At 38.0% G+C, this 12,790-nt stretch overlaps 1 protein-coding gene across 1 annotated transcript in view; it reads right to left on the bottom strand.

The window, feature by feature from the left end:
- The window catches only part of XIRP2 (xin actin binding repeat containing 2), a 693,081-nt gene that overhangs the window by 615,817 nt on the left and 64,474 nt on the right, over positions 1–12,790 (bottom strand). The window contains exon 4 of the mRNA XM_045033894.1: positions 8,906–9,013. The gene's annotated coding sequence lies outside the window, so the exon portion shown is untranslated. The remainder of the gene's footprint in view (positions 1–8,905; positions 9,014–12,790) is intronic.

Here is a 12,790-nt window from a genome sequence, read left to right as displayed (position 1 = left end):
AAAAGTCTTTCTACATAACCTATCACTACCTAGCCTAGCCCACAGTTTGTCAATTCTGACATCACATTAGAATCAATTTTGGAGACCTCAAAAAAATTACTGCATGGGCCCATGCCTAGGGATTTGGGCTTAGTTTTTCTTTTTCAGAGACAGCATGAACACGTGAACAGGGGAGGGGCAGAGGGAGAGAGAATCTTAACCCAGTTCCATTCTCAGTATGGAGCGCAACACAGGGCTCAGTCCCACTGCCTCAGAACCATGACCTGAGCCTAAATCAACAGTCAGGCACTCAACTGACTGAGTCACCCAGGCACCCCTAATTTTTTTTTGTAGAGGACCTATGATTGAAATCACTTACTTGGAAAAATACTCTTAATTTTTTTTCATCTAGGTGGATATAAGCAATGTTTATAACACAATTCCAATCACTTGGTTTATAATGGCAGTATTTTTATCTATTAATTATGTGACACATTAACCATAGGTTATTAAACAAAGCAATAGAACTACTTTATGCAATTAAAGACCTTTAATTTAAAAAGAATTTTCATCCCTATTCCATAAAGTCACTTCCTTAAAATTAAACTATTGTTCCATTTCCTTCCAATCACTTCTTACCTTCCATCACCACTGCTAATGGAAATGATATTCTTTTAATGTTCAACTTTTGGTTCATGTGTCAGGTATACCTACAGGTTAATGTTTGCATTGATTTTATCTTTCAACATACTGCTATTCTAAATACATATTTAAATGGGTAGTTTAACCTCAGGTTTGTAATTTAAGCCACTGATTTTAATACATCTAAAATACAATACTGTAACGATGCATTTGCCACCAATTCTTTAAGTTTCTTTATTAATTTTGAGAAAGAGAAAGCACAAGTCAGAGATGAGCAGAGGGGGAGAGAGGGGGAGAGAGAGGGGGAGAGAGGGGGAGAGAGAGGGGGAGAGAGGGGGAGAGAGGGGGAGAGAGGGGGAGAGAGGGGGAGAGAGGGGGAGAGAGGGGGAGAGAGGGGGAGAGAGGGGGAGAGAGGGGGAGAGAGGGGGAGAGAGGGGGAGAGAGGGGGAGAGAGGGGGAGAGAGGGGGAGAGAGGGGGGGGGAGAGAGGGGGAGAGAGGGGGAGAGAGGGGGAGAGAGGGGGAGAGAGGGGGAGAGAGGGGGAGAGAGGGGGAGAGAGGGGGAGAGAGGGGGAGAGAGGGGGAGAGAGGGGGAGAGAGGGGGAGAGAGAGGGGGAGAGAGGGGGAGAGAGGGGGAGAGAGGGGGAGAGAGGGGGAGAGAGGGGGAGAGAGGGGGAGAGAGGGGGAGAGAGGGGGAGAGAGGGGGAGAGAGGGGGAGAGAGGGGGAGAGAGGGGGAGAGAGGGGGAGAGAGGGGGAGAGAGGGGGAGAGAGGGGGAGAGAGGGGGAGAGAGGGGGAGAGAAAGGGAGAGAGGGGGAGAGAGGGGGAGAGAAAGGGAGAGAAATCCAAGCAGGAATTCTCTGAGCAGGAATTCTCTGCACTGTCAATGCAGAGCCTGAGAACCACCCAGGTACCCCGCCACCAATTTTCTTAAAAACATTTTAAAACCCCCTAAAATTAGTTTCCCTTGAAAATACATTATTTGAGGTGTCTGACAAGTGTTTTCCCCCCAAATTTCTCCTTAAATCCTTGCTACAGTCTCACATATCCCATCATTCAAAGGTTATACCATTTTTAAAATAGCTGTTACAATGCATATATGCCTGTTGAAAGCTTACATAGCCCTTAAGCTGTAATAGTTATTAGCCCTTATATGAGGATTAATTTGTCAACTGTCACCTTAGAAACTGGAGTGCAATTCTCATAGTTGCCTGTCATGGAAGAGGTAAAGTTTAGCAAGAGAACAAAGTTTCTGAAGAGACAACAGACGAATACCAAATGTTATTGCCAAGAGAGGGCACCATGATGGCACCCTGAAGTCAAGGAGCCTGGGTCACAGTTTCCACGTAAGCCCAAGATGTTTGGAGACAAAAAAGTGGCATGATATTTACATAGAAGGTAGAGATGGGAAATATGAAGTAAAAGTTTGCCTACCTCCCAGTTTTGCTTACCCTCAAATTCTCCTTTAGATATACTACTATCTAAGTGGAAAAATGACCATTCTTCTTTCATTATAAAGGCACCATGAGAAGAGTTAGAGTGGTATGGTAGAATGAGCTGAGTTGAGGGTCATGGGCCTGGGTTCAAATATACAGCTCAGATACTAAATGGCTAGGTGAATTTGAACAAGTCACTAAACTTTATTTCTTCAGTTTCTTCATCTGAAAAATAAAATCAGAAAACTGAATATAAAGCAACCAAAATAGAATTCATGTTCAATAAAAGGCACCTGAATTGTTATGGTCAATGACAAGGTGTGTACTCAGGATTAACACATAGCTCTGCCATCCCATATACAAATTGAGAATGACAGCATGTCTTGAAGAACATATACAGTGCTCAAACTGTGGGACTCTGTTGGCCACACTTACAAGATTGCATAAAAGGGTTCTTTTTTGTCAGTAGTTATGGATGTGAATAATGGCCACATATTCAGAAATAGATATAAATAAATGGATTTTTATATATAAATATATATACATTATAAATACTAATATACACATATTAGTATATATACTATATATACTAATTATGTATACTAAATATATAATATATATACTATATACTTATATATATTATATATATATATATATATATATATATATCAATAACATGTCACTTTCCTTTAAAAAAAATGTGAGTAGTTTTGACCTTAAGTAGAAACTATGTTTATTAATTTCCCCATTCCTCCATGTTTCCAAAGAAATAAAGTATTTCATTAAATGCCCTTAAAGGTCTTTTAATATCTACTTAGAATTTTATGAAATGGTATCTAAAATGTCATTTCTCACCTCGAAACACATGAATATAACTAAGTGCAGAAAATGTCATTCAAGGTGTTGGCTATTTCTCACCTGCAGATGACTGGACTAGAATATAAATTATATAATGTGTCAAATTTACCTACTGAAGTGCTGTAATCTTTTCCTTTATTACTATCAATAGCCACATATATATTTCTTCCCTTATTTCTCAAATCCATGAACATTCTGTTCTGAAACAGGAAAATAATTTCTTTACAGGTACATCTTAATTTTCTTATCATTTGGTTTCATTAGATGCAATTGACAGCATCAATAGTAAAATTCTCCTTTGCAACACTTTATAGTAAATGGATGTTACTGGGAATGACCTAGCACAAGTCAAACCATCTGGTGACTCTATAAGATAAATGAGACAGATTCTATGTCATATATTAATGATGCACCCTACCTAAATTTGTGTTACAAAAAAATTAGTTTTTATTTCACCTTCTGCATAAACATGATCCTATGTTCGACAACCACTCTTCATGTTAGCCACTTCTATAACCAATGTAACTGAAACTAGTCTGTTTGGTAAAATCATTGAGAAACCTTGGGAACTGGGCCAAATACCCCCACAATTTTAATTCAGATGCTTAAGAGTTGTTTAACCTTTTGTGAAATGAAGCAGATTTTACATCTGCCAACATCTGTTCCTCACAGCAGGTCTACAGTGTACCATTATCCAGAATCTAGCTAATGGGGGAATGTTAACTTGCTGCTATGCTATTGGCTTCAAGAAGAAAATATGGTTGTAGTTTTCTCAGTGTCTTAGAATTTTCAACTCATTGGCTATAGGATTTTCATTGTGAACTTTAGCAAAATCACAATAGCCAAGAAAAGAGAAAATGGCAAAGTAAAAAGAAAATCAGTATTTTAACAGCTAATACAGTAATCTACATTTTAGAATAAGTACTCAAAGATTTTACTGCTTTCCCAAAGCATTATTTTTACATTTTATGATTAAATTTCCCCCTAATACCTTTTTGATTCAGTTATTCTTGTCTTGATCATGAATTGGTCTTTTCAGCTACATCCTTGTACATGAATAACAATGACGCCAGCAGTAGCAGCAGCTGCTACAAAAAGGCAAGACTCTTTTTAAAGTAACTTGTCTGCATTTTACATTATTCAAGACCTAGAAATAGGCTGCATTATAAAACCAGAAGACAAGCTGTGCAGTCCAAAGGCTAAGACCCTCAATACAGACACAAAGATCTTTAAGAAACCTTACATTTCAACCAACAAGCCAATAACGAGTACATTAGAATAAGCCAGTGTGCGTCAATAAGACACTGCAGGTTGCACTATGAACAGTTTTAATAGTTTCCTGTGATTTAGAATATGGAGAGGATAAAAATTATTTTAATGGTAATTTCTGGAAATACAAGTGATAAAAAGATACATTTGTATTCCAGGTCCTAATATAAACGTGCTTTTAAAGAAATACCTCTCTAAACATTTTGTGTTTCGTCAAGTACCATGAGGACATCAAGCCTTTATTGTTCATTTTGATATAGAACTGTTTTATACGAAAAGGTTCTGTATTTTTAGTATCAACGAGAAGAAATTGTGATTTCTAGCTCACCAACTGCACTTCTCCTGTTATCTCAAAACCTATCACCTTCCTGTGGTGGCCATTTTATTTTGGATACATGATTTACAGATAAGAGTTCTATAAAACAATCCCAAGACAGTTTAAGAATATGCAGAACATATCTCTTGGTAGGATGATAAAAGGAGATTTCGCAGTAAGAGAATAAAGGGGGCACCTGGGTGGCTCAGTCGGTTAAGTGTTCCACTCTTGATTTTTTGGCTCAGGTCATGACTCCAGGGTGTGGGATAGAGCCCCACACTGGGCTCTGTGCTGACCGCATGGGGCCTGCTTGGGATTCTTTCTCTGCATCTCTCTCGCTCTCAAAATAAATAAATAAATAAAACTTTAAAAAACATTGTAAAGAAGAAACAAGGGCTTCTGAAGAAGAGATTAGAATAATCTAATAAATGCATTCAGATTCATGGAGATACAGAACGAAGTGTACAATAGTTCTTAACCTTTGAAGAATTTATAATATTTTCACCAGTAAAATATATAAAGTATTATGGGAACAGGAAGGAAAAAGCACTGAAATAGAACTGTGAGGGAAGTGGCTATAAGGCAATTTATATAGAGTTGAGGAAAGAATCTTTTTGTAAAGTTGGGGAGGTTAAGAATGTCCCAGACAGTTTAAGGTTGGAGATAGGTCACCTGTGATGGGGTAACAAAATTTTCAAAATTATAAAGCAATCACAAGGATAGTTCAATAAAGAGGGCTGAGTAACCAAGGAAAAGCTATGCCTCGAGATTTTTATAAAGGTTAAGTTCACAGAGATAAAGTACCTTATTTCCTCATCCCATAAGGTGCAGCAAACCAAACATACATTCCCAAACAACTGGTGTATTCAACTGGGCCCTGTGTTTCATAACATCGTGCCACTACCGTGCAGGTTGATAGTTGCCAAGGAAACACATCCACCAATTTAAAAGCCAGAAAGAAGGGATACTTTGTATTTCTGCCCCTGGAATCAAATATAGTAGGTATATTATATCCAAAAAATACACTAATACACAGGGCCAAACCACCTTTCCAGAGCAATAAAACCCAAAAAATACTACTATAGAAATCTCTACCCTGTTGACCTGAATGTCAGATGTTCAAACACCAGATTATTTTTCTCCTTTAGTTTAACCTTCCAATTTAACCTAAAATAAAACCATGTGCAATCTTCACTTGATAACTAGTAAAACAAGTGGTTTTACATACTGGGAGAAGTTTTCAGTTTGTACATTTGCCTCTTCAAAACCCTATTATACAAAGCAAAACGTAACTACAAGAGCAAAGCTACCCCCACTCACTGGAAGGTTAGGGGGTAGGAGAATACACAGCATAAATGCCTTAACCTCATCCCCCATTCATACTTATTGAACTAATGATAAATTATTGTACCTAAAAATTTGGGGGTTTTTTTGGGGGGGGGTTCATTTTTCCTCTTTCAGTTTTTGTTTGTTTTTCCCCTTTTTCATGTACCATGACCTGGCATGCTTGCTTTCTTCCCAATTGATTTGTGGGTCTTTTCTCCAATCATTTATTCTAAGCCAGATTAAGATGTAAGAAAGACTTGGAACTCAAAATTATGATGGCTCATAAGAATGTAAGAAATTGTACCATAAAATACCAAATCATTAAAGTTGGAGAATTATTTATAACCCTATTGATCTTGTTTCTTCTATTTATTTTGTATATGTTTACTTCTTCCTGGACCTCTATCAAGATACTTCACAGCATGATAGACTCATTAGGGAAGGAGGAACAGAATGCGTGAAAGCAGAGGAAGGAGAGAAGAGGGTCACAGTGATCAATTAGGAGACTTCAAATTTGTCTATTTACTAAAATATAACTACATTAAGTCAATAATCCTAGTGTTGCCAGTTTTGTTTCATTTTGCTGGTGCCTGGCTAATTTTATTGCTTTCACATTAGCTAACTGGCCTTGTTATCATGCCTGTCCTTCAATTTATTTTACTCAACCTCCACAGTGATTTTCAGTGCGTCATCAGACCAGCAGTATTACCATCACCTGGGAACTTGTTAAAAATGCAAATCCTCAGGGCCCCTCACCTGGATTTAGAAACAAACGCTACGGAGTTTGTGCCCAGAGATCTGGTTTCAACAAACTCTCCAGGAGATTATGACATATGCTGAGTTTTGAGAACCACTGCTCTGTATGTCTATTGGTATGGTTTTTCTAAAGTACAATTCACTCCGTGCTCCTATTCTTCTGCTTAAAATACTCCAACATTTCCTGTTCATCTTCAAAATACAATCCAGACTCATTTTGACATAAAAGCCATCATGTGGTCTGATTTCATACATTTTCTCCCATACCCTCATCTTCCACCAACATAGCAGGCCAGTCACTGAAATTTATTTACTTCCCCTTGTTATCTATGCTTATATTGTTTCTGACTACTGGAAAACCCTACATACCATTTTTCATCCAGAACATTTCTAGGTACTCTTCAGGTTCTCCCTGAAGCCATCCCCGACTATGTTTACCCAGTGAGGTCTATGTAGGTGTTCTCCCTTCACTGTGTTCTTTTATCACTCCACACTTGTGCCTCTAGCTTTTTGCTTTTCAAGTTTATTAATTTGTCTCTTTCTGTTGAAAGAGGAGAGTTACTTTTCTTTTGCCACCCCCAAATATGGCATTTTGGCATATTAGGTTAAATTAAAGTCACTTGAGAAACAGCCAGTGCAAGGACACTCTGACCCTCCATTGACCCCCTGAAAGCAAGAAATATCAGTCTTCCGTATGAAAGGTATCCTCCCTGTACCAGGAGGGCAGAAGGTATCCTTATCACCCAAACTAAGAAATTCAGGGCCAAGAAGACTTTATAAACAGCCTGGTTACTTCTTCTCTAATTTACAAGCCCCAACCTCTTTGCCTGGTCACTTCTTCACACTTACTGTTTCTTTATCCAAAAGGTATAAAAGTTTCCTGCTTTGGTCACTTCTTTCAGACCCATTTTTGAGTCTTATATTTTTCTCTTATTAGTCAATCTTACATCAACTTTATTAGACAAGACAAAGGATGTAGAATTGAAGGGAAATTTTTTTTCTCCCCAACACTTTTAAATAGATACACCTTAGGGGAAATGGAACTTAATGATATCTTGCTCATTGCATTCTACATGCCTGGCACATGTAGAGTGAATAACTCCTATTAATGAGTAATCGCTTCAACATCACAGTGATCCAAGAATCACTTATTTTGTGATTTGAACTTTCCACAATATAGTTGTTTCAGGTATCTAGTCTGAAACTGCCTCAAGTCAGTAAGAAGAAACTGAAAACATGCCTGCAAAAAACAAAAACAAAAAAAAAACAAAAATACATGGATGTTTTGGATTAAAAACAAAGCGAGGGACACCTGCGTGGCTTAGTCAGTTAAGCATCCGACTTTTTTTTTTTTTAATGTTTGTTTTGGGGACAAAGAGAGACAGAGCATGAATGGGGGAGGGGCAGAGAGAGAGGAAGACACAGAATCGGAAGCAGGCTCCAGGCTCTGAGCTGTCAGCACAGAGCCTGACACGGGACTCGAACTCACGGACCGCAAGATCGTGACCTGAGCTGAAGTCGGACACTTAACCGACTGAGCCATCCAGGCGCCCAAGCATCTGACTCTTGAGTTCAGATCACGTCAGGATCTCGTGATTCCAGAGTTTGAGCCCCGGGTTCGGGGAATTCTCTCTGTCCTGCCCCTTCCTCTCGCTCTCTTTCTGCCCCTCCTCTCTCTCTAAATAAATACATAAATAAACTTAAAAAATAAAAATAACGAATGACCTTTAAATCTGAACTTGCAACATTGTAAGGGGGAAAGATGAAGTAGGGTCAAGAAATTAGAATGGTTAAAAATCTGTGCCTAAGGGTTTTTGCTTGTCTCAGTTACTAGAGGATAAAGATAAGGTCTTGGACTAAAACAACACAAGCCATTGGAATTGAGAACTCTGAATAAAACCATGATTGTACAAGACAACACACTCAGGAAAACAAAAGGAACTAGAAAATACGTTAAGGCCAAGAAAGACTAAAAAAATACTTGTCTATCTTAGCTTGAACTCAGAATAAGAAAACAATCTCCAGATGGCTCAGTCAGTTGAGCATCCAACTTCGACTCATGGCAAGATCTCACTGTTCTTGAGTTTGAGCCCCGCATTAGGCTCACTAGTGTCAGCGGGGATCCCACTTTGGATCCTCTGTCCCTCTCTCTCTGCTCCTCCCCTGCCTTCTCTCTCAAAAAGAAAATAAGCATTTAAAAAACAAAAGAAAATAATCTTAATTTGTAAGAACAAGCTTAATTTGTATACATTTATGTTTTGAATGTACAGTATTAGCATTGTCAAGAAAGCTGCAAAGCAAAATAATAAAAAATATCAGAACTTACAGTTTTAGTTCTTGGACGTAAACACCACTGCACGACCTGAAAGCCAACACCTCTTCTTAGGTCCATCCGGGAACTGAACTCCCACAGGCCAAACTGCTTCCTTAAAAACTGGAGAGACAAGTAAATACAAAGAGTAACAGCTGAGGTCAGTTTACTAGCTAGAGCCATAACTTGTAGGAACACTCAGGTGGTAATTGACTAATTGGTGGAGGCTGAGTGTGGAATGGCTTGAGCATTAAAACCTCCTGGGGCCTACTCCTAGGGGAGCACCTACACTTTCACAGGTTTAACCTGAAGAAACTCCAGGTTCTTATGGTGAAGACTGAAGAAACCTGACCAGTGCTTCAGACAGGAAGAGGGGAAAGTAGCCATTTTGAAATAGGCTCAAGGTCAAAGAGACCTGCCTCAAGGGAAACTACTTTATCAGAGCCTTATCTGATCTGGGAGAAGGTAATTAAATTGGTCAACTTTAATCCCTCTAGCCTTCCTTGTTTACTTAAGAGGAAAAAAAAAGAAAGTCTATGAAATGCTTTTGAATACAACAGTTCAGGGACTCAGTACCTGTAGTCTCTTTTCAGTGACTACCCTCATGGTACTGACATAGCTTCACCATCAGCCACTGAGAAGTTCCTGAGAGTTTATGTCCCTTATCAGTTCCCCTTAGTTAATGAATGGTGTGATCCCAGCATATAACACCACTTACTAATATGCAAAACAATGGAATTATAAGAAGAGGCTAAGTGTTGTAGTTTTGGGAAAAAGAATCATGGACACTTAGTAATTATAGGCATTATATTTTGAAGTGTTTCTTATGTGCTAAGCACTGTGCTGACACATTAATCATTTCCTTTGATTCATTCATTAGCCTGATATGGCAATTACTATTATTTTCCCATTTTATATGAAAAATCAGAGATTAAAAAAAAGCTTCTTTGGCAAAAGATCACATAGTACCTGAAGAAGATGCATTCAATTCTAGAGCGGACACGAAAACCTGTTGGCTAAACAAGCTGCCTTCCAACCTACTAATGGTGGAAATTGAGGCTTTTACAAAAGAATTTACCCATGACTTTGACCTCAGAAAGTTCTTCCTGTGTCTTTTTGAAATATGAGTCTAATCGGTCTTAAATTGGATCAGCCACCTTCCAAAGGCTTAATGCTCTGTTTTAAATTCTTTTTACTGTAACATATTCTTATCCAGAAATTTCAGAAGAAACATAATAAATCTTATTAAACTTATTTTAAGAATTCTTTTCCAGAAAACACATCGCAAAAATTGTTCAAGGGCTCTTCTAGGAAGATATCATAGCTAAATCATGACAGTTACATAGGATATAAAAAAGGGCACAATGAATGAAGATATTGAGGAATTGGGAAATAATCCAATCTCTCTAATAGCAGATTTAACAATGCAACTTATCTTGAGGTATTCAAAGCACTGTTTGATTTAAATGTATTAGATAAATCAAATTACATATATATAATATATATATTATATATATATATATATATATATATATATATATATATATAAACACACATACCTGTGGGTATATATGCCCTTGACATTCTATAATATTACTTTATAATGAATTACTGTATCTTTTGTATCCTCCACATCTGCTGATTGGGGTATCTGAAAGACCCTAAACTCATGGCTCCATGCAATAAGTTTTATAAATTAGAACTTTTCTCTCATCGTGTCATATGAAAGATACATCAACATGACTTACACTAATGATGTTTACCTTGCACCCGGCCAAGGTAGACTTTGTCATGTTTCCTCAAAGTAAAGTTACTTTCCCCCCTTTCATATTCTAGTCTCTGGAAGAAAGTAAGTGCAAAGGAGGGTCAGAGAGGAGGTGATTAAGCTCTGTGTCCTAGAGGGGATGTTTGTCTCTTCTCCCCCATTTATTTATTTATTCAGTCATTTAGTTATATCACTCTGTATTCATGGATACTTATTTTATAAGTTGGATTATAATGTGATACTATAGTTTTATTTTGTTGCTCAAGTTCCAACACTGAGTCTTTGGAGCTCTTTCAGTTTGGCTCCTGAGTCCCTTTGACATGCCCCCATTTTCGAGCACTTCCTTATTTCCTGGTACTATAAAGTGTTCCACCTTTATCTTATGTTTTGCCTGCTTCACCCCTATAATCAGTCATTTCTCCAAGGAGCCCTGAGTCTTTGGTCAAAGGAAACCATGATCTAGGTACTTGGTATGCTCACTACTAATATGCTATCACTGCTCCCTGGCCCTCTGATCAGACAGACCTAGGAAACGTATACACATGTATCTCTAATTATTTCTGTATCCATTCATCTGTATTAGGTTAATCACAAGTTCATACTGATGTCTCTACCTCTAGTCCAGTACTGCACAGCTCATTCTAGCCTGTGCTTTCCAAGAGTGGGAAACTTGGCCATCACCTTCCACTTTACATTTACTTGCTTCTTCAACTCCAGTATACAAACTCTTTTCCTTCTGCAATTATTATTATTGTTATTATTACAAAACCTCTTAGAATCTAAGACATTATTTTTTAGAAAAGTACAAGATATTTGCTAAGTCAGTTACAGAATTAGAACTTTTAAAGTTAAATAAAAATAAAATTGTAGATATAGTTTGATATTAAAACTGTCTAAATATCCTCAAACAGTATTATTTAAAAAAAATACAGTTTTTCATTAGGTGACTTTAATAGCTGTAAGAAAAAAAGACAAATTCCATTTACAATGGCCAACCTCTTATGCCAAGGTTTTCTACACAAGTCAGCTATAGGGAAAAGAAAAAGAAAAAAAAAGGCACATTTGAGTAAAATCAGATATAATGGATTTTATTTCACTTCCTGAAGACACTCTAAGACACCTAACAATCCTAAATGTGAATAATCAGGTTTCTTCCCCCTGTGTTTCTCTGTTGCACAGGCAAGGGTCTCTACAGACTCAAATGCTACAGAACAGGAATCTCACCTATTAAGGATAACTGGATTTGAGAATACCCAGCTGTACCCTACTCCTACTTCCATCCCTATCCCCAACACTAGTTGAACTTCAGGTGACACTGCCTCCTTGTATCTGAGATGAAGTGAGAACTTTTTAATGGATTTTCCTAAAAGCAGTTGATCTCATCAAATTGAACAACTAATCAATCATCATCATAACCTTATTAGTTGAAACACAGAAAATACACCATTTCTTTCAAGTCATTTCACAAGGAGTTAAATTCCAAAATTTCATTTTAGATACTTTCTACAAAACATAATTTTAAAAAGAGGAAAATTATGGACTTAACCCTCACCCCCTTTCAGATGGCTTGTTCTAAAGTTTTTCAATTTTAACTAAAAGTCTGCAGTTTGACCCACATGTCTTCTTTTCAAAAATCTCATAGCAGTGTGACTTTTCAAATATTCCTAGAAACACACTTATAAACTCCTCCGCACCAGCCTTGTATGAATTTTCTCCAGCCCCTGTCTCACTTTCCTACAGATACGTGTAAAAATGTTACAGGGGTTTTGTGCAGGAAAAGACAAGCTTTGACAAGAAATCATATCTTAACATCTTGGGTCCAAAGAAGAGGTCCCAGGGCTGAGATGGAGATCTTGCTGTGAGAGGCATGGCTGTGGTGTGCTGGATGATAGAGAAAGTCACTGTGGTACTGTATGTGAAGAACTTGCCAGAAACCCACCCTCTAGGATGCCAGGAAAAGCTTCCCATGGGTAGGTGTTTCACTGCAAGCTATCTGCCTGAGAGGGATGCTGAGGTAAATGCTGGCTTCAAGTGCCATCCACTGCAGGAATGGAGCACCACAGGTACCATTCATGCTGCAGGACATACAGTGAGCCTGGGAAGCTGTGCGAGAGGCTGACTGAGAGCACACCAGG

Source organism: Felis catus, chromosome C1 (genome assembly GCF_018350175.1).
Source record: "Felis catus isolate Fca126 chromosome C1, F.catus_Fca126_mat1.0, whole genome shotgun sequence".
Lineage (NCBI taxonomy): Eukaryota > Metazoa > Chordata > Mammalia > Carnivora > Felidae > Felis > Felis catus.
The sequence above is the reverse complement of the archived record's forward strand: the minus strand, read 5'-3'. Positions and strand labels throughout refer to the sequence as shown.